The 22293-nt window shown below is 43.0% G+C and overlaps 1 pseudogene; it reads right to left on the bottom strand.

Annotated features, from left to right (window-relative positions):
* Positions 1 to 10033: 10033 nt before the first annotated feature.
* On the bottom strand, positions 10034 to 10790 carry LOC118675569 (annotated as a pseudogene).
* Between the last annotated feature and the right edge of the window lie 11503 nt (positions 10791 to 22293).

Raw genomic sequence — 22293 nt, 5'->3', positions numbered from 1 at the left:
TGGAATGGTGGGTTTGTTTCTTTACATAAACCTCTGCCAACTATGAACTTAACACTCAGACATGTTTATACAAAATAATGGCTAATGTGTCTAGAGCAGTGATGGCGGACCTATGACACGTGTGTCAGAGGTGACGCGCGAACTCATTTTTTGGTTTATTTTTCTTTGTTAAATGGCATTTAAATATATAAAATAAATATAAAAAATATAAGTCTTTGTTTTACTAGATATTTACTGGTTGCAAATATCAAAAAATTTCTATATGTGACACGGCACCAGAGTTAAATTAGGGTTTTTCAAAATGCTGACACGCCGAGCTCAAAAGGTCCGCCATCACTGGTCTAGAGTCTAGACTCTAGACAAAAGTTCCACTCATCTGCGAAGGGTTTTGGCCCTACAAACAGCAGTGAGGAAGGACTTTGCCGGCCTCTTGCCCCGACAGTGTTTGAGGGCCCCAGATTTCATACAGCATCAGCTCTTCACCAGCCACTGTGGGACAGGGGAAGATGGTGGAATCTCCTCGTCACTTACCTCTCCCATGAGGAGCATCTCCGAGTCAATGGAGCAAGAAGTAACAGTCAATTTCAAAACAGGGAAGGCCAGATCATTACTAAGTGATTGGCCACGCCCAGAATTCCTTCCTGAAGAGAGAAATGGAGGCGGGGCCTTGGGGACAAGGCAGCCATTTTCAAATTTTTATTTTCAAATAAGGAATGCATTCACGTTGTTCAGAAGGTATATATGAATGTAAATGGAATGTAAACAGTTCACCAAAGAGCACATAAGAATGGCAAATAAGCACATTGGAGGCCATTCGGGCAATTTAAATTAAAATCGTGGTCAACTATGAAAACCTGTGTAAATGAAAATCCTGACAATACCAAGTGTGCTTTAGGGTGTGAAGCAACTGGATCGCTCATACGTTGTGGGAGGGAACGGGGAAAGTTAGAGCCACTTTGAAGACAGTTTGGCGTTCCTTATGAAGGTACACGTACACGTATACCTGTACACAGCCCAGCAATTTTACTTCTGGGGAAGGGGGTATTGACCCCACAAAAATGAAGACATTTTCACACACACGTACATAAACGTTTACAGCAGCTCTATTACAACTGCAAAAAACTGAAACAACCCAAATGTTCTAAACAGTGAGTGCACAGACAACTTCGGGGCATCTGTGTCATTGAATGCTACTCTGTAATAAAAAGGGACAGCAGTGATACATGCAACACCTGACATGAGTTTCAAAGGCATGTTAGTAAAGGAAGTCAGTCTCCAAAGATTTCGCATCATGTTACCATTATAAGCCGTCCTTGAAAAGACAAAGCTAGAGTGATAACAGCAGCTATCGCCAGGTGTGGCCAGCAGGAGGGTGTGGCTGCAAAGGGGGTCTTGGTATCTTGAGTGTGGTGGTCACATCTATTAAAATTCCGAGAACTGTACCCCCCCCCAATCAACTTTACTATGTGATTTTATATAAATTTTTTTAAATACTAAAAAAATAGAATGAAAGATGCATTTATCATCTGTAGCCTCTGCCTAATCCCACATCCTTGCTCAGAGAAAACTATTATTACTAGTTTCTTTCAAAAGAGTTTCTTTACAACCTTCGCTTCCCTCTTTAATACAAAAAAAGTGGCTTATAATACATCCTGTTGTGAAACTTGCATTTTTCACTTGACAATTTCGTGAAGATCTTTTCATATTAGTGCATAGGGAAAATTCTCATTCTTTTTTAAAAAACTGTATAATATTTGGTTCTATGCTTGTTCCAGATAACCCCTTAATGACAGACATCTGATGTGTTTCTAATCTTTTACCACTACAAACATTAAAGCAATGAATAATTTTGTATATATGGAATTTCACATAGTCAAATGTGAAGTGCAAAGTTATCTGTAGAATATATTCCAAGAAATGCAATTGTCGGAATGCAAATGTAATGTTTCTGGCTAACATGCCCTCCATAGAGGGTGTATGAATTTACACTCCCACCAGCAATGTTTACAATCAGAGAAGCCACTTTTGAGAGCTAAGAAAATTTCACTTGACAATTTTCACAAATTGTCAAATGAAAAATGCAATGTTTGCAAAGAGAGAAAGTGGAAAACCATGGACTAAACTGCATCACAGTTGAAAAAGTGTTTGCTTCAGAAGTTAAATGCTAAGTAACCTTTTGCTCAATAAATTTCATTGAGTGTTGACTATGTTCTTAGCAGAGTGCTTGCTACAGATGAGGTGCAACAGAAAATCTAAGACACAGTTGTATCCCTCAAATAATGTGTACTGTAGTAGGGGCAACAAGATGCATATAGAAACCCAGTGACAGTAAATGCAATCTGATGAGCGACAAAGACAGTAAGTAATGGACAGGTTCAGTATGGGCCTACACTAGTTAGGAAAGGCACCCTAAGGGAAATGGGACTTGGGGAGAAGCACAAGGTAAGGTGGAAGGAGTGGGAGGATGTCCGAAATAGGGGAATGCCTAAGCCAACACAGGCGCACAGCCCTGTTCTCACCTCCTCCAAGAAGCCCTCCATGACCTCCAGGTCTCTGCTGTGCTCCTGCAGCAGTCGTTCAACCCATTATATTTCACTTGATCTGTTTTACAATCTAGAAGCTTCTCAAAGTTGGGGATTGAGTCTTATTCATCGCCACATACTTTTGGGAACATTTCCGTTTATAGACATATATGTAATATCCAGCACTGCAACCCCTGGCTGTTGTCACAGTGCCTGGCACCCAGTAGGAATGCAGTCTGTGTTTGCCCAACTGCAGCCCTGGATTCAGTGCAGGGGGTGGGTGAGGGAGGGTGAGAGCCTGTCACTGGTTTCTAGAATCATTATGTCACAGTCATAATGAAAGTTTGGAGTTAGAAATTTTCAAACAACGCACCAAGATGTTATAATACCAGTCAATTGGCAAGGTTTCAGGACGTTGCTTGCCATTATGGCAACGTATTTTTCCTGTCCCCTTGCCCAAAATAATGTAAAAATGTTAAGTGCCTCCATAAACCATTGAAGAAACGAAATCCCCTGGGATATGACCATTTGATAATGATAGCAATGGTCCCTGTTTTCCCAGATACAAGGAGGAGACTCTACTCATCATTCCTATAAACTGCCATCACTAATTTTTCACAGAGCACCCAGGTTAAGAATTCACACAACCACAGCATTTTAGACGTGCACTGAGCTTCCACTCAGTCTTCATACCTGCTACTGCTTCTACCTTAAGGAGGTGCATTTACGTAGAGCTGCTTAAAACAGTGCAAGTCTTACCTTTTCATTGAATTACAATCCTGCAAATACTTGAGCGGTTTTAGAACCGGATTTCCAGTTTGCTTTGGCGGTGTCCACATTGGCAGCTGAGAGCCCTTGGTTCATAATCTGCGCTTTATTTGCCAAGTCTAGACACAACTAGAGAAACTAGGTTTGTGTGATTGCCCAAAGGAAGGGGGGCTGGTCTCCCCGGCATCGTGTGATTTGCAGAGAGGAAATGAGTCTCCACAAGGCCAGCTTCTTCCCCTCACCCTATCTCCTGAATGCAGTTTTCCCAATAATTTAATAACAGTCACAGGGATATTAGATTAATTGGATTTTAATTCTGAATGACTGTGAAAGCAGAGAAATGAGTCACCAGCCCATACTAATGAGAAGATCTATTAAGGGCTCTTCTCTGATAGACACATACAGCAGGGTTATAAATATTTCATATCCAATTAATTGAATTTTGCCCCCTATATATGACACTGCCCTGAAACATCAATCAAACAGGACCAGAGAAAGCACGGAGGGAAGGAAGAAAAACGAAGAGCTGCTTGGGAATAACAACTACATGACTCCCGGCCTCCCCGTCCCTCCCAGCCCCTGAACCACTCCCCCCACCCAGAGAACCCCTGCCATTTGCACGGGGCCTGCAGCGGGGAGCTGGAAGCATTTACACCAACTGCAGCTGGTTCCATACGGCAGGGAAATTAATGTTAATTAATCAGACAGCAGTTTTATACAGGGCTGTGTGCAGAAGGTTATTCGAGTCCTGCTGCAAATAGATTTATAGGTGTAATTGCCGTGTTGAATGACCCTCTGTAAATAGGCTCATTAAACTGGCCATCAGTCAAAAAGTCTAATTGAAGCCATGCAGTCGCCTGCAGTCGGGAGCATGTGGCTCTTGATAAACGGAGCTCGCCCATGGCAGCCGCGCTCTGGGAGGGGTCGATAGGGCTGCTGGCTGTCCTTCAGGCGGCCCAGCTTCCCCCTCCTCCAGTTCATTATCTCAAGGGGAGGCAGAAGTGTGCTTCCTGCCCAGCTTGCCCTCGGCCTCCCCGTGGGCCGCAGCAGAGCCCGTGGAAGTCTGCACGGCAAGTGGGAGTGCAAGCCAGTGCCTGGCAGGTGAACAGAATTTCTGAGAGGCATGAATGATCACCTCATGCTCCATTAGCCGGCCAGTGTGGTCATGGCTGGGCAGGGCGGAGCGGCTGGGCGTGCACCTGCCCCATCCCTGCACATCCCTCGGCCAATTGCAAGCTCCTTATCAAATTCCTGTACTCCATTATTTTTATTCCATTGTATAAAGAATAAATACAAACCTTTTTCTTCTCCATGATATGAAAAAAGCAAGCAGTAGTGACACTTGGAAGTGAAAGCTTTCTGATGTGAATCGTGCTCTGCGGTCCTCTTTGTTGATGTTTATCACAGCATTTTCTATGAGTGAAGGATCAGAAACAACCTGCATGTCCATCAATAGGGGACTGGGTATTTAAATTGATATTTATAAACAATGCAATACTAAGTAAATATTAAAAACAGCTTTTAGGGACACCCGTATTTATTAATCCAGAAAACTATCTCTTACGCATGTTTATATGGGAAAAGCAGATTACAGAACAGCTACAGCATGATCCCACATAGCATATCTTTATCTGTGGCAGAGAAAATGTAAGCTTTTAATTAGAGCTCATCTATTCCCTTTTGGAATCTCCCATTTTTTAGTTACTGTGATAAAAAGAGAAAAAAAACTATGGAATCTCCTATCTTGATTCATTTTAGTCCAATCTGATCATGTAAACAGTTCCTTCAGCCAATTCCGTCTCTCTTAGGAACACTTCTGTTTCTAGATGGCTCCCTGGGACAGTGAACTTTACATGTCAATTGTCCTGGGCCACTGGGTGCCCAGATATTTGGTCAAACATTATTCTGGGTATGTCTGTAAGGATGTGTCTGGGTAAACTAACATTTTTTAAAATATATTTTTATTGATCTCAGAGAGGAAAGGAGAGGGAGAGAAAGATAGAAACATCAATGATGAAAAGAATCATTGATTGGCTGCCTCCTGCACACCCCATACTGGGGATTGAGCCCTTGACCCAGGCAAGTGCCCTTGACCAGAATTGAACCTGGGACCCTTCAGTCCTCAAGCTGACATTCTATCCACTGAGCCAAACCATTGGCTGAAATTAACATTTTAATCCGTGGACTGAGCAAAGCACAGTGGCCTCCCCAGTGTGGGTGGACTTCATCCAATCCAATGACGGCCCAACTAGATCAAAAGTTCTTGCCTGACTGACTTCGCACAGGCACCAGGCTTCTGCCTTCAGACTGGGACAGAATCGACACCGTGGCTCTCCTGGGTCTCCAGCTTGCCAACTGGAGATCTGGGACTTCTCCACTTTCATAATCACGTGAGCCAATTCCATAGACAGACAGACAGACAGACAGACAGACAGATAATCTCCTATGGTTTCTGTTTCTCTGGAAATCCTAATACACTGCCTTTTCCCTTTCTTGTCCCCAGGCAGTGCCTAGATGTGTGCTATGGTACAGAAAAGAGCCAGCTCCTTGACAGTCTTTTGAGTCTGGTCTTGGGGCCACTGTTCCCCAGTCCTCCCAGATGCTAAGCCAGCTTTGGAGGCTGCTGTTCTCATCCTCAACTTGCCTGGAGCTGGAACTCCTTCCTGGGTGGACATGGGTTTCACAGGCCTCAGACCCCACATCTCTGCCAAAAGCCCCCCCCCCTCGCCCCCAGTCTGCAGGCCCAGGGACCCACTTATGAAAGTGGCTGAGTTGTAAGACCCTGCCTGGGAAAGCTCCCAAAGCAGGCCTGCTGGACCTCCATCCAGTGTTCACCACACCTGGGAACTCGGAGACGCCAGGTAACAAACCTCAGCCCTTCCTTGGCCTGACTATGCTCACCTCGAGATGGTTCCTTCAGCCGGTTCAGGCTGGGTCAGGACTTCAGAGAGGGGCCTCATCCCAGGGTCATAAATAAGGAGTCCGGACAAAGGCCTCCTCCCGACTTCCATGTTTCCCTCCCTTAGGAAGCACATCGCCCCATCGCAGGTCCTCCTTTTTTCCCCCTTAAGTTCCCTTCCCACCACCACCCAGGGCTGAAAAAGCAAGTCCTCCTTTTGCTTTCCCCACATCGTACCCTCCTTTTGCCTACAAGTGCCAAGAGTTGTGATGCGAGGGTCCTCCAGGTTATATTGGAGAGAGGGAATCAAATTCCTTGGAAAATTCTTCCTTGAGACAATAGCCTGTTTACTTCCTGTTCTATAACCTATTTTTTCATGTCAGTTTTATTAAGATATAATTGATATATAACGTTAAAAGTGTCAGACTGTATTGATTTGATTCATTTGTAAATTATAAAATGATCACCACCACAGTTGTATTTGACTTCCTTACTAGCTTCTCCCTCTCACACAATTGTTCTCTCTCCTTTATGTAACACTTTTTCCTACTGACTCATGATTTATAAACTTTTCTTTCCTCCTTATTTCCTACTTCTGCTCCATCATCCTTCCCATCTTTCTCCTCCCCTCTCTCTCTCCCCACATTCCTTCTTTCCTTTATCTTTACCCCTTCCCTCCCTCCCCTCTTCCTTCCTTCCCACCTTAATTTTTTTCTTCACTTCCTCCCTTGAACCTGCTTTGCTCCCTGCCCCATTTCTTCCTTCTTCCCATTCTCCTTTTAAGCTCTACCAGCTTCCCTTTAAAACTTTTCTTCCCTCCCTCTTTTTTCTCATCCTACCTTTCTCATACATTCTTCTCTACTTACTTCATTGTTCTAATATCAATCTACCTGCCTAATTATTCACTGTCATTTATCTTTTTTCTTTTCTGACTCCTACTTTTAAAATCTGTCCCCAGTACACAACTATACTTGATTTTCATTGTAGCTCCTACAGCTCACTCATACATCCTCTTTCCTTCTTTAACTCTGTTCTCTACTGACTCCTTTATAAAGTTCTTCACTCCCTCCTTCCCTTCTTAAAGCTTCCATTTTGGGGGGGAGGGGCATTCACCCCAAGCCCAGGGCTCAGCCCCGGCCAGGTGTTCGCCGCCCCCCCTTCCCCATCCTCCCCACCGCTGTCCTGCTCCCATTCCCTGCCTGGGATGCCCGGCCCAGCGAGGGTGGCCGAGACCCGCATGGCCCGGGCGCTGATGCCACGAAGCAGGAGCACCTCTGCCTAGAAGGCCTCGGACCATCCACCACTCCATCCCAGACCGTGGGCGCCTCTCCGCCAACAGCCTGCGTTGGGAGCCACTGCCCTCCTCCCGCATCTGGGTAGGGCTCCCCGCTCTGCACCGCCTGCGCCCCGCCCCTCGCCGGGGCACCTGCTCTGCCCCCCCCCCCCGCGGTCGCCACCCCCTCCCGCGTGCAGCCCCGAGTTTCCTTCCCTTTTCCATTCCTGTGTTGTCGTCTTGTTCCCTTTCTGTATTTCTGTTTCTCCTCTCGCCTGTCTGCATGCAGCCTGTTTTCCTCTCCCTCCCCTTTCTTATCGCCTCCGATCGTATCCTATCCTACCCCCAGCCTTGCAGCTGCCTGAGCAGAGGGCGGGGACGCAGCCTGCTGATCCAATCGTGATGTGACGCTGTAACGGGCAATTTGCATATCCCTCTATTATTATATAGGATAGTCACTGTGCTATACATTTGATCCCCAACTTGTTAATATTATTACTTTATTTTATCTTTTTATTCAATTATGGTTGACATTCAATATTATATTTCAGGTGTACAGCATAAAGATTAGACATTTACATAACTTGTAAAGCAATTCCCCAATATATCTAGTACCCACCAGTTACCATACGGAGTTATTATTGACCGTATTCCCTATGCTGTACTTTACATCCTCCTATTTTGTAACTGCCAATTGTACATCTTAATCGTGTCACCTTTTTCACCCAGTCCCTCAAACTCCTTCCCATTCAGCAATGATCAGTTTGTTCTCTGTATCTATGAGTTTTTCTGTTTTATTTGTTCATTTATTTTGGTTTTTTGGGTTCCACATATAGGTGAAATTATGTGGTATTTGTCTTTCTCTGACTTATTTCATTTAGCATAATACTCTCTAAGTCCATCCATGTTGTTTCAAATTATAAGAGTTCATTCTTTTTATGGCCGAGTAATATTCCCTCTTATATATGTACCACTGCTTTACTCAGCTATTGATGGACACTTAGGTAGCTTTCATATAATGGCTATTGTAACAAATGCTGTAGGGAACATAGGGATGCATATTTCTTTCCAAATTAGTGTTTTGGATTTCTTCAAATACATACCCAGAAATGGGATCCCTGGGTCACTAGGTAGTTCTAACTGTAATTTTTAAAGAACCTCCATAATTTTTGCCATGGTGGCTGAACCAATTTGGAATCTCACCAACAGGGCATGGGGGCCCTCTTTCTCCACATCCCTGCCAACATTTGTTTGCTGAGCTAGTGACGACAGCTACTCTGACAGGTGGGTGTGAGGTGATCTCTCATTATGGTGTGCATCTGCATTTCTCTGATCATTAGTGATGCTGACCATCTTTTATGGTATTTTTATAGATTAATTCACCATGTAGGCATAGGTTTATTTCTGGGCTCTCTATTCTGTTCTATTGATTTGTCTGTTTTTATGCCAGGACCATGCTGTTTTGATTACTGTAGCCTTGTAGTACATGGTTTGATATTAGGTAGCATGACACCTTCAACTTTGTTCTTCTTTCTCAGGCTTGCTGTGTCTATTCAGGGTCTTTTGTGGTTCCATATAAATTTTAGAATCATTTGTTCTAGTTCTGTGAAAAATGCCATTGGTATTTTTTAATATATTTTTTAAATTGATTTCAGAGAGGAAGGGAGAGGGAAAGAGAGAATTATTGATCAGCTGCCTCCTACACACACCCCATTGGGGATTGAGCCCACAACGCAGGCATGTGCCCTTGACTGGAATCGAACCCAGGACCCTTCAGTCGACAGGCCAATGCTCTGTCCACTGAGCCAAACCAGCTAGGGTTGCCACTGGTATTTTAATAGACATTGCATTGAATCTGTAGATTGCTTTGGGTAGTATAGATGTTTTAACAATGTTAATTTTTTTTCTATGCATGAGCATTGTATATGCTTCCATTTATTTGTATCTTTTTCAGTTTCTTTCTTTTCAACATCTATAGTTTTCCAAATACAGGCCTTTTATCTCCTTAGTTACATTTATTCCTAGGATTTTATTCTTTTTTATCTTTAGACTTTAATTTTATTTTATGAGATCATGTTCATTTTCTTCTTTAATAAACTTAAATGATATCCTTCCACACATTTGGTCAGGCTTATTTATTTGTTAGCAATTGAAGCATTAAACAATGACAGTTTTTATTCTCAATCTTTAATAAAGTTATATTCATTATACTTTCTTATGGAAAAAAACACACCCAAATATAAACCTTTGCCAGTGGTTCTCAACCTTCCTAATGCTGCAACCCTTTAATACAGTTCCTCATGTTGTGGTGACCCCCAACCATAAAATTATTTTCGTTGCTACTTCATAAAGGTAATTTTGCTACTGTTATGAATCGTAATGTAAATATCTGATATGCAGGATGTATTTTCATTGTTCGCGACCCACAGATTGAGAACCGCTGCTTTATACTACCCACCTACTAGTCCTGCAGCACAATTTTAATAAAAAAGGTTTACTAATAAATGGATAATATATATGATGTGGGCAGAGAAATATTAAGAGTGATTATATAGTGGCCAGTCTTGTAAGTCAAGAGTCTTTGATCCATTGCTCAATCCACTTCAATATCTGATTGATATTATCCTCTACATTTTCTGGCTTATTTCTGGGCAGCTGATGCACTATTTCTTCGCCATAGGATGCTAATGCTTCTTCATAAAGACGTTGAACGTTTTCACACTGAACATTATCTTTTAGTTTCTTCTCATTATAACCCAGCGGTTCTCAACCTGTGGGTCGCGACCATCGGAAAACACATATAGTTTGTACAATACACTATTATCTGTTTTCAGTCAAAAACTATATGAGCCCTAACCGGTTTGGCTCAGTGGATAGAGCGTCGGCCCGAGGACTGAAAGGTCCCAGGTTCAATTCCAGCCAAGGGCATGTACCTTGTTTGCGGGCACATCCCCAGTGGGAGGTGTGCAGGAGGCAGCTGATCGATGTTTCTGGCTCTCTATCCCTCTCCCTTCCTCTCTGTGAAAAATCAATAAAATATATTTTTTTAAAAAAACTATATGAAACCAGTGTTCAGGGAAGAAATCACAACCATGGTAATCAATAATAACTCCACCTTCACTCATTTGGTTTTCTAACTCATCAACTACTCTATCTTCATCTAAAATAGAGCAGTCATACTCTTCATCATAGCCATCATATGACTGTCCTTCTCGAGCTAAATCACCCACATTAACGTATTTCAGTCCCCGTCTTGCTGCAAGTTTTTGCCTAGTGTGGTTTTTCCGATTCCTGGTGTACCCGTGAGCAGGATGTTCAGAAGCAACATGGTCCTCAACGCAAAGGCTCTCTATTTTATTCTTTTTTATGCAATTGAAATGGGATTGTTTTCTTAATTTCTCTTTCTGATAGTTTATTATTGGTATATAAAATGCAAATGATTTCTGAATATTAATTTTGTATTCTGCTACTTTACTGAATTCATTTATTAGTTCTAATAGTTTTGGGGGGAATCTTTAGGGTTTTCTCTATATAGTATCATGTCACCCACAAATAATGACAGTTTTTCTTCTTCTTCTTTTCTAATTCAGATGACTTTTTTTCTTGTCTGATTGCTGTGCCTAGGACTTCTAACACTAAGTTGAATAAAGTGGTGAAAGTGGGCATCCTTGTCTTACTTTTTATCTTAAGGAAAATGCTGTTAGCTTTTCACCATTGAATATGATGCTAGCTGTGGGTTTTTTATATATGGCCTTTATTATGCTGAGGTACATTTCCTCTATTCCCATTTTGCTGAGAACTTTTTTTTTTTTTTATCATAAATGAGTGTTGGATTTTATCAAATGCTTTCCCTGCATCTTTGTGACCATATGATTTTTCTTTTTTTAATGTGGTGTTTTGTTTTGCAGATGTTGTAATATACTTGCAGCCCTGGAATAAATTCCACTTGATCATGGTGTATCATCCTTTTCATTTATTTTTGTTTTGCTAAAATTTTGCGATTTTTTTGCATGTATATTCATAAGGAATATTTGCCTCTAATTTGCTTTTATAGTTTCCTAGTTTTGGTATCAGGGCAATTTGTCCTCATAAATGTGGTTGGAAGGGTTCCATCCTCCTCTGTTTTTAGGAATTGTTTTTGAAAGATTGGTATTGATTCTTCTTTAATTGTTTGGTAACATTCACCTGCGAAAGCGCCTGGTCCTAGACATTTGTTGTTGGGAGGTGTTTGATTACTCATTCAGTCTCCTTACTAGTCACCAGTCTGTTCAGAATTTCTGTTTTCTCACGATGTAGTCTTGCTAGGTTATATATTTCTAGACATGTATTCATTTCAAACTTGTTGGCATATTATTGTTTTATAGCAGTATCTTATGATCCTATTTGTGTGGGATTGCCAAGGTTTTTTAAAATCATGAGGAAATAATGTTTCCAATTGGTTTTTATACATCTGTTAAAATGATCATTATAATTTTTCTTCTGTATTTTGTAAGTATGTTAATTACACTGATTAGTACTTGAATACTAGACCAAGTTGGCATTCCCAAAATAAACCAATCTGAGCAATATGTGTTATCTTTTTTACATATTGCTTGATTCACTGAATTAATATTTTGTTTAGGTTTTTTTAGTAGATTCAACTATAGTTTTTCTTACAATGTTTGTTATGAGATTAAAATTAAGATTATTTAGGCATTCAGGGTATCTTTTTTGTTGTTCTTATTCTCTGAAGAGTAAAAGGTTAGCATTAATTTTTTTCTTAAATGTTTGGAAGAATTTAGTAGTGAGACTTCTGAGCCTGAATTATAGATTCAATTTACTTAATACTTATAATATTATTCTAATTTTTCTATTTCTTTTTGTGTCAGTTTTAGTCAGTCACCTCTGACATTTTTGAGGAATGAGTCAATTTCATCTAACTTCTCAAAAATTATTTAAAGCTTCTCATAATCCTATCTAATAAAAGAGAAACATGGTAATTGGCATACGACCGCTACCCTTCCCATTGGTTAATCAGGGCAATATGCAAATTAACTGCCAGCCAAGATGGCGGCCGGCAGCCAGGCAGCTGGAAGCGAACATGAGGCTTGCTTGCTTCAGTGACGGAGGACTCCAACGTTCCCCGCCAGCCTTGCCGGCCTCTGAGCTGCAACTCTATGCAACTATGTAACAAATATAGAAGCTAAACAAAACCCCAGAAACCTACTTTAGTCGCCGGGCTTCAGCCAGCAGGATCGCAACATTGTTTCAAATACAGAAGGTAAACAAAGGTGAGAAACCTGCTTTCAGCAGCGGAGGCCTAAGAGCTGGAGCCTCAGAGTTAAAGCTGGCCCAGAATAAAAAAAAAAAAAAAAGAAAAAAAGGAGCGGTTGGGAGCTTCCATCACCTGCCAGCCTGAAAACAGCCCTCAGCCCCTCACCCAGACTGGCCAGGCACCCCAGTGGGGACCCCCACCCTGATCCAGGACACCCTTCAGGGCAAATCAGCTGGCCCCCACACGTGCACCAGGCCTCTATCCTATATAGTAAAAGGGTAATATGCCTTCCAGCACCGGGATCAGCGGAGCCACGAGGCCTCCCAGCACTGGGATCAGCATGACAGGGGGCAGCGCCCAAACCCCCTGATCGCCCTGCAGCTCTGTGTGTGACAGGGGGTGGGGCCACAACTCCCCTATCGGCCCTACTCTGTGACAGTGGGGAGCTCCCCAACCCCCTGATGGGCCCTGCTCTGTGAGTGACAGGGGGCAGCGCCCCAACCCCGATTGGCCCTGCTCTGTGCATGACAGGGGGTGGCACTGCAACCTCCCCATCGACCCTGCCTTGAGTGTGACAGGGGGCGGTGCCCCAACCCCTCAATCAGCCCTACCCTAAGCATGACTGAGGGTGGCATCGCAACCTCCCAATCCGCCCTGCTCTGTGCATGACAGGGGCGGCGCCCCAACTCCCCAATCAGCCCTGCTCTGAGCCCGACCAGGGGCTGTACCTAGGGATTGGGCCTGCCCTCTGCCACCCGGGAGCAGGCCTAAGCCAGCAGGTCGTTATCTCCCAAGGGGTCCCAGACTGCGAGAGGGCACAGGCCGGGCTGAGGGATCCCCCCTTCCCCTCGAGTGCACAAATTTTTGTGCACCGGGCCTCTAGTCTATACTAATAAAAGGGTAATATGCTAATTAGACCCGGTCAACTGGCCATCTTCCGGATGTCTGACTTCCTTCCAGACAAAGCCATGGTGGTGGGGGCCGAGGCAGAGGCAGTTAGGGGCGAGATCAGGCTGGCAGGGGAGAGCACTTAGGGGTGAGATCAGGCTGGCAGGGGGTTAGGGGTGATCATGCCGGCAGGGGAGGGCAGTTGGGGGCAACCAGGCCATCAGGGGAGGGCAGTTGGGGGCATTAGGCAGGCAGGCAGGTGAGTGGTTAGGAGCCAGTGGTTCTGGATTGCGAGAGGGATGTCTGACTGCTGGCACCAGATTGAAGAGGGTGCAGGCCAGGAGGATAGATACACCCCCCACCCCCTGCACAAATTTCATGCACCGGGCCTCTAGTATACTTATAATCTTTTAAAATGTTTGCAGCAGGCTCTATAGTGATGTCTCCTTTCTATTCCTGGTATTAGTTATTTGTGTTTTCTACCTGTTTTATTTTAATCAGAATATCCTGGAGTTCTTGAATTTTATTAGTCCTTTCTTAGAACCAACTTTTAGTTTCATTGATCACTTTCTTGATTGTGTTCTAATTCATTAATTTTCTCTGTTACCTTCATTAATTCCTTCTTTCTGTTTTTAGGAAATTTAATTAGCTTTTCTTATTCTAAATTCTTGAAATGGATGCTTAACTTGTTTATTTTCAGATCTTGTCCTACACAAATATATAAATTTAAGACTACAAACTTTAAAGAGGGCTTTAACTGCACCTCACCAATCTATTTTATTAATAACAGTAATAAAAGTAACAATACCTTTGTAGCTCTATGTGCATAAGCTTTACTTTAAAAATTACTTTAAAAATAATGTTAGATCTACTTTTATTTACATGTATATAAGCCTCTACACTATTTCTCTTATTTTAAGCTATATGCATGTAATATATGATATTAGGGGGAGGGACTTTCAGCTTCCTGTTTTCTAGAGGAAAGATGAAAATTTTGTGCATACACATATACACCTTTAATTCAATCCCACCTTCAGTCCTCACTCTCCCTCTCAAATCCCATCAGCCCTTGGAGTGCTTCCTTAGCAAGGCTCTCCAGTTGTCCCCTCTCTGGACCCTTACAGCATTTGATACCCATTTTACTCATTTTGCTCTTGATAATAAGCTGTCTTATACTGTTATTGTTTCAAGTGTGAATGTATTTTCAATTAGCCTATTGTCATAAGCATACACCCTATATTTACATCTGTTTTGAAGATCTTTACCTTTATTTTGCCTCCCCCTCAGGATATTGCATTGTATTAGACCGGTGACTCGCCATCATAATAGACAGAGGAAGAGTGTTGGGGTCCAGCCCCAACAGGTCCAGGGGTTCCCAAAGGTGTGGACGGAGTCAGCAAAGAAGGAATGACATGGAGGCAGCATTCAGTTCATCAGCTTAGTTGGGTTCTCTCGCCTGGTTCTATCCAGGATCTCCAGCCAGGTTCTGCCCAGGTTCTCTTGCCATGTTCTCTCGCTAGGTTCTCCAGCCAGGTTCTGTTTCTTTATTGTCTTGTTACATCTGTATTTATACCAGTTGATTTTAATCCTATCAATTTCTATTCCAAAGGTTAGGGCGTTTCTTATCTCCATTCCAGGGAGTAAAGATTGTGTAGCTTAAGCATGATTGTTCGTAGTTAAAGTGATTAACTACCTGCCTGGCACTTAGTTAAGGGGTTTTATTCCCTTCCTAACTTCAGGGGAAAATCCCTACCTGGGGAAACAACCTTTCTCGGAAAGGTGACCTTGGTTAAAACACATAGTGCCAAGAAGGGGAGCAAACATATTAAGAACAGTATGCTATATACACCAGGTTCCTTGAAACATATCCTGTGCAGATGTTTCTTCCCTGCAGCGACTGTGTCAAGCAGCAAGGATGGACTGGCTTCCGGCAGAAGAGCAGGTGTATCTGCCCACATACCCTCAGCACTGGCCTTCCCTGTGCACACAGCAGCTTCTCATTGCTGTTCTGCCTGCAGCTGAGCACGCTGGGCCTGCTTGCAGGACACCATGGTGCTTGGGATTATCTCAGTGACAAATTAGAGTTGGTCCAGCCTCCTCTTCTCTTGGGTGGGACGACTCTGGGATGTGCTCTACTCTGTCTCCCAAAGGTCTTCTGCCTACTGAGCCCCAGTTTCCCACAGAGGTAATCTACTGATGAATATACCCTGTATCAGGTTCCATCGCTTCCCTGTCTCACTTCTCCATTCTAAATCCTTCTCAGTATCACTTCCCAAACAAACTGCTTAACATGAAATCCCCACCTCAGGGTCTGCTTCTCGGAAGATACAACCCAAGACCATCTGCTGGCCTTTCTGTCTTTCTAAATGGATCATTCCTCATTCGGAGATTAACAAGGCTTAAAACCGAATTCTAACTACAATTTATTCAAACTAATAGCAACAAGAGTTTTTGATATAATTCTTGAAATGAACTTACACAGTTTGGCAAAACCAGACCTAAGCCCAAGGGAGCTGCCCAAGGTTCTGACGGTGTTGCCATCACTCACAGAGTGTGTGTCCAAAGGAGAGTTACTCTGCTTCTTCAGGCCTCAGGTTTCTAACGTAGACATGGACAGTAATGTCTGGTGCCACTAGCCTTGCCTTGTTAATCTGGGAGGCAAAGGAGGGACTGGGAATGAGCTTTATGAACTGAGAATTACAAAGAAAAAGTGGGGTGAAATAGAACATCACCTCTTTTCAGAGGGACTGCAACTATTCTTGTAATGTTTAGAAAACTAATCACAAGAAAGAAACAGAGGAAGGGAGAAAGGAAAGAACAAACTTGCCTGAAAGATATGTTGTATTCTAATTTTTTTTTCTATGACAGTGAGGCATGAGCTCAATTTGTGAATTGGTTAGCCAAGCGCATTATTTTGTTGAGAAGCAAATGAGCTAGGAAGGGAGACCTAGAAAGACTTACTGTGTTGCTTGCCCTACAATTTTAGGCCAGAAGAGGGCGACGTCCATGACGTATGTACTGTGCCTGTTGGACACACAGGGGAACTTTAAATATTGGCAGAGATGTTTACCTATTTCTTTATAAATTCAGAACTTGCCTAACTACCCCAGCCATAAAACTGAAATGTCAATGATAAAAGATAACATATAAAATTCCAGTATTTTCCTTTAGAAATTACTCAGAAGACAAAATAGTTACCCACCAAAAAATAAGTTAGCTTACGCTGGCACAATCGCTGGCTAGGAGCTCACTACTAGAAATAAAGAGACTCCTAAGAGTGTGATGAAGATTATCAAATTATAAAATGTTAGAAGCAGAAGCAACCTTGCCGGTCAGCTTGTTTTATATACACCTTTTACAGGTGAGAAAGTTGATACCTAAAGAGCTTAGATGCCTCATACCACAATGGATTATCTGTATGATCATTTCAGAAATCTACCAGCTTAATAAACTCAGATTATGCTTTAACTCATTTTTAACCTCCACAATTCTGACAGTATTGCTATTATTCCAACTAAGAGGAAAACTGTACTCAAAGAGTTGGTTCACTTTCTCCATGGTCATGCAGCAAGTAAGAAGCAGATATGTGCCTTAAATAAAGCTATTTTGTCTCTAACATCTATGCTATTTGGAGTCCATACCCCCCTCCCCTCCTGTTTTTGTTTCTTCCAAGGTAGGAAGAGGACCGGGCAGTATTTGGCCCTAAAGGAACACAGTCACTAAAATCTGACCTTTATTTTAACAGACCATCATTTAGTGTTTACAGGAACACCAGATAAATTAAAGTGTCAATTTCAAGGTATTCGGAGTGTGGGTGGATGGATGGGTGACTGAATGAGTGAGCAAACAAACAAGGAAGGAAGGTTAGAAGAACGAATGAATGGTTGGCTTTACAGTACAATGTGAGTTGCCTGCAGTTACCATAAATGTCCACAAGATGTCACTACCTCACACCACTTCAGAAAAACCATCCCCATTCAAATTAAAAATTTTAGATCTCTGGACTGAGATATGATTTTATCACTTATAATTGAAAGAGGCTTGCTTATTTCTACTGTCTTATGGCTGCTGCCTTGTTTCCTCTTAAATCTACTTCAAGAGATGCTGCAAGACACAGACTTTAAACAAGGCATGAAACCTAATGCTTTAATTCTGGAAAACATAACACATTAAAAGTACCCAGGCGAGGGGTTCCCAGGCTGCTCAGTAAAAACAGAGACAGGGCTAGAGACCTTGCACTAAGCCCTTAACCTGCTCAGTTGCAAAGCTCCTCTCAGCACCCTTTTGTGATTCTACCTCTCTCGCTGCTTCAGCGGCACAGGAAACAGTGATCCAGCATCTAAAAGGCAGCACTGGGGTGTGCCTTGTGCTTTCTTCTTGAACTGTTTCCCACGCCTTCCCTCCCCAGGACTGAAGTTCAAGTGGCGGTGGTGAGTTTATGTGTGCTGTATGTGTGTTTAATACCTATGCATGGGGCTTTAACGGCACCTCACCAACACATAACGCAGTTCAGAGTGCTCCTCTGCTTATTGTTTTTTCTGGTTTTGCTTTTGTTTTTTTCATGCATAATTAGAATCCAGTTTGCAAATGATTTTTTCAAGCTTTTGCAAGTTTGACAAACACCAAAATATGGTTAGCCAGGCTCAGTATTTCAGCTTCTGCTTTATCTAACATTGACAAACCTTAAATTATTTTAATTTAAATATTTTATTCATATGGGTTCTACTAATGGAAAATATGCTTGTCTGTGGCAGATTTGTAAAGGCCCCAGAAAACTTTAAGGTCTTAGGTGCTTTATTAGTGCTCTCTACTGAGATTCTTTCTCCTCATTATTATTATTTTTATTGACGTTGGGGTAAATAATCTTCATCAATGGCAATTCAGTTCTGGCGAGAAGACAGTGCACTCATTCTGTTATGAAAAGAAGCTGCTTGGTATGTTTTCAGATCACTCAGCTTTGTAGACCAAAAGAGCTGTGTTGCTTTAAAGGTGCATATATCCTATATAAATACGTCCTACTCGCCGAGTCAACTTAGCAGGTGGCGGGTTAATGGCTCGGAGAAGCAGACATCAGCCTCCATGTCCTGATGCATTGTGAGGTATGCCAACGCAATTTCTTACTGATGATAATGTAAGGAGCTAGCGCTAGCAATTGATGTACCTTTAAGAAAGTTAAATAAATTACTAGACCGTGTTCATACCAACCCCCATTAAGGGCTCACTGGTTTTCATTCCGTGATGCACTCACTGGAGCAGAGAAGAAAGGGATGGAAGATCTCATGCCAGTGAGGACATGCTCCCACTGTGAAGTTAAGTAAGAAATAAGGTTCTGAACTCTGTAGGAAGCATTAGAATGTTGCGAAAATAAGTACCTATAAAAAGAATAACTACAAAAATGTTTTAAACTACAAAACAAAAATTAGAGCTATGATAAAATGTTAATAGATACGGGGATTGTAAATGCCATATTCTCATTAATTTTTTTAGTTTTCTAGAAGGTATTTTTTAATGAAGCAACAGCCAATGTCCAACAATGAGGGGGATGTTTTTCAAAACAATGGCACATTCATTCACAGACAGTTATGCAGCCATTAAAAACAACTTTTAGGAAGTTTATGGAATAATATGGAGAAATGCTTATGATATTTCCAAAAAGCCGGGTGCAGGGGACAGACTTTCTCTGAAAGGCTGTATACAAAGAAGATAATGGTGGCTGCCTCCAGGGACGGGAGCGAGGAGAGTGAGGACAGACCTCAGAGGGAGAATGGCTCTTCTCTGTACATCTTTTACATTCATTAGCTGACAAATACAGTAGTCTGGCAATGCCAAGTCTGATGGGACCTTAATCTATTACAACTTTGGGTCACTAATGGTTCTGTTAAAGAACCATTAGTGACCCAAAGTTGTAATAGATTAAGGTCCCAGCAACATGGCGGCCAGTGAGTGCGTACCACCAGGATTTAGCTCCATCATGCTGATCAAACCGCACGCGAACCCCATGGGCCAGCAGAGCTAGATTGAGCTCCACGTTCAAGAAGAAGCCTGGATGCTAAAAGATAAGGAAGTGTGGGGCCTTTGGTCATTACTAGGACCATTTATAGGGCTGGTCTTTAAATGCAAGGGCCAGAACCCCAAATCCAACCTGCCTTTCCAAGATGCCCCCTCTCCCTCACCTCAGAGAAATAATCCTGCCAGAGTGACTGGAATTCATTCACTCATTTCTTCAACCCATGGTGACTCTAGTACCTCTGAGTCAGGGCCTCACTAGGTATGAAGATATAAACACAACCTACAATTATCAGATAGATGGTCTGATTGGAGAGAGAGAAATAAAATCAAGTCACTCAGGACACAAGGTGTTGGGGACCTGTGAGCAGAATCCAGAGGTGAAAACAGCATCTTGTACACTATATTTTCTCTGCCAGACAGGCCTGTCTTTTCTGCTTTGGGAAGTACTTGCTCAAAAAAGGTAGGTTTTTCAGACAGTGGCCATTAAAACTACAAAGGCACAGAGTGGCAAATGACCCCAAGCTGCCCCTGAGTAGGGCAGCCACACTGCGGGGGTCGGGGGGAAAGGCAGGAACAGGCTTGTTAGGGTTGGAAGGAAAGGAGGTGGATTTATACTGTAGACACAGGAGCCAACAGAAGATTTTATGAAGAGAACTGGCCCGATGGGCTGTCCAGGAAGAAGGACTGGAGGGAGAAGGGACTGGGGACCAGGAGAAAGCTCGGCCCAGCCTGGGGCTTTTCCAGGCCAGTACACAGAGACAGTTGCAATGCGGGGCTGCAGCTGGCCGTGCTGACAGACCGTTCTGCCTGTGAGACGCAAGATAATAGACAGAAAGGCCCGGAATGAATGGACCATTGTAGCTGGCAACCCCATCGACTGTGTATATTTTAATGTCAAATGTGCTTATTCTGTATGAACTTTCTTTGAAAACAAAAGGGGCCATTTGATCCTCAGGGTGGTGTGGATCCAGAAAAGCACAGAGAAAAGTGCTGCCCTGTCCAGAAAAGTGCTGCGCATCTGCCTCCGCTGGTCAGCTCAGCAGTTCTGGAAATACTGTGAGGGGGGCCTACACGCTGACACAATGTACGAGGAGGCCAGCTGGTGCCCAGGGCACACAGTCGTCCAGTCTGCTGAAACATAACCAAACGCTCACTTGGACTCTCCACCTCAGGCCTCAGAGAGGGTGGTCCTCTGAGAAAATGCTATCGAAGATTTAGATGGTTCCTTTGTGTCCCACTTGTCCTTACGTGATGCTCTCTGCTGGCTGTCTGTGAGAAGGGAAGAGGCTTGTGCCTCTGTGAGAATTACACTCTGCTGGGTCAGGAGGATTCACTTCTACCCTCAACCCTGCCACAGAAGAGCTTTGTGATGCTTGGGGCGAGTCCTTAAACTTCCGGACCTCAGTTTCTCAGATGTAAAATAAATGAGACTAAGCCAGTAGTTCGCAAACCTGGCTGCACATCAGAATCATATGGGAATGAGTTAAATATATGGATTCCTCAGCATATCAACTGAGTCAGGAGTGGGACCTGGGGTCTGTGTCTAACCAAATATCTGGTAAGGCATCTGTAAGATGTCGCTGCACTTAGAAATTCAAATAAAAAAACATAGCACCATCCTCAACCAGCATTTTGGCCAGTATTTGGGGGCAGGAGCCGGGGGGGGGGAGGTCTCACTGGAGGATTAGATTACTACAGAACATATCTTACCCCAGCCTGTAGTGTTTACTGCCTTCTCTGTCTCTCCTCCCAGCAACACCAAACTGGATCCAAGTGCATCCTGCTTTAAGGTTAAAAGTGTCAGTAGTCACGGTAGTAAGAGAGGAAGATTCCCTAATGTCCAACAGTTCTACACCTTCCTATTCCTTAATTTTTTTAAAAAAATTTTAATTACAGTTGACATATAGTATTTTATTAGTATCAGGTATACAATATAGTGACTAGACATTTGTATAACTTACAAAGTGTTCACCCCAATAAGTCACCCCTTCTGGCACCATACATATAATTATTACAGTATTAGAGGCCCAGTGCATGAAATTCGTGCATGGGGGGCGGGGGTGCCTCAGCCTGGCCTGCACCCTTTCCAATCTGGGACCCCTCTGGGGATGTCCAACTGCCGGTTTAGGCCCAATCTCACAGTGATATCCATCCCTCTCACAATCTGGGACTGCTGGCTCCTAACCACTCACCTGCCTGCTGGCCTGATCACCCCTAACTGCTCTCCCCTGTTGGCCTGATCACCCCTGACTGCTCTTCCCTGCCAGCCTGATTGCCCCTGACTGCCTCTGCCTCAGCCCCCACCACCGTGGCTTTGTCCAGAAGGACGTCTGGAAGACATCCGTTCTATCTGATCTAATTAGCATATTACCCTTCTTTAGTATAGATTATTGACTTTGTTTTCTATGTTATACTTTACAGCCCGTGACTTTTTTAGGGGGATAATTTGTACTCCTTAATCCTTTCACCTTTTTCACTCAGTCCCCCAAAGCCCTTCCCATCTGGCAACCAACAGTTTCTTCTCTTTATGAATCTGTTTCTATTTTAGTTCATTTCTTTTGTTTTTAGATTTCATATATATGTGAAATCATATGGTATCCATCTTTGGCTGACTTATTTCACTTAGCATGATACCTCTAGGTCCATCCATGTCGTGAATGGCAAGATTTTATTCTGTTAT

The sequence above is a fragment of the Myotis myotis genome, unplaced genomic scaffold (assembly GCF_014108235.1).
Source record: "Myotis myotis isolate mMyoMyo1 unplaced genomic scaffold, mMyoMyo1.p scaffold_m19_p_2, whole genome shotgun sequence".
In the NCBI taxonomy this organism is placed as follows: domain Eukaryota; kingdom Metazoa; phylum Chordata; class Mammalia; order Chiroptera; family Vespertilionidae; genus Myotis; species Myotis myotis.
Note: the sequence above shows the minus strand (reverse complement) of the source record. Positions and strands in the feature narration are given on the sequence as shown.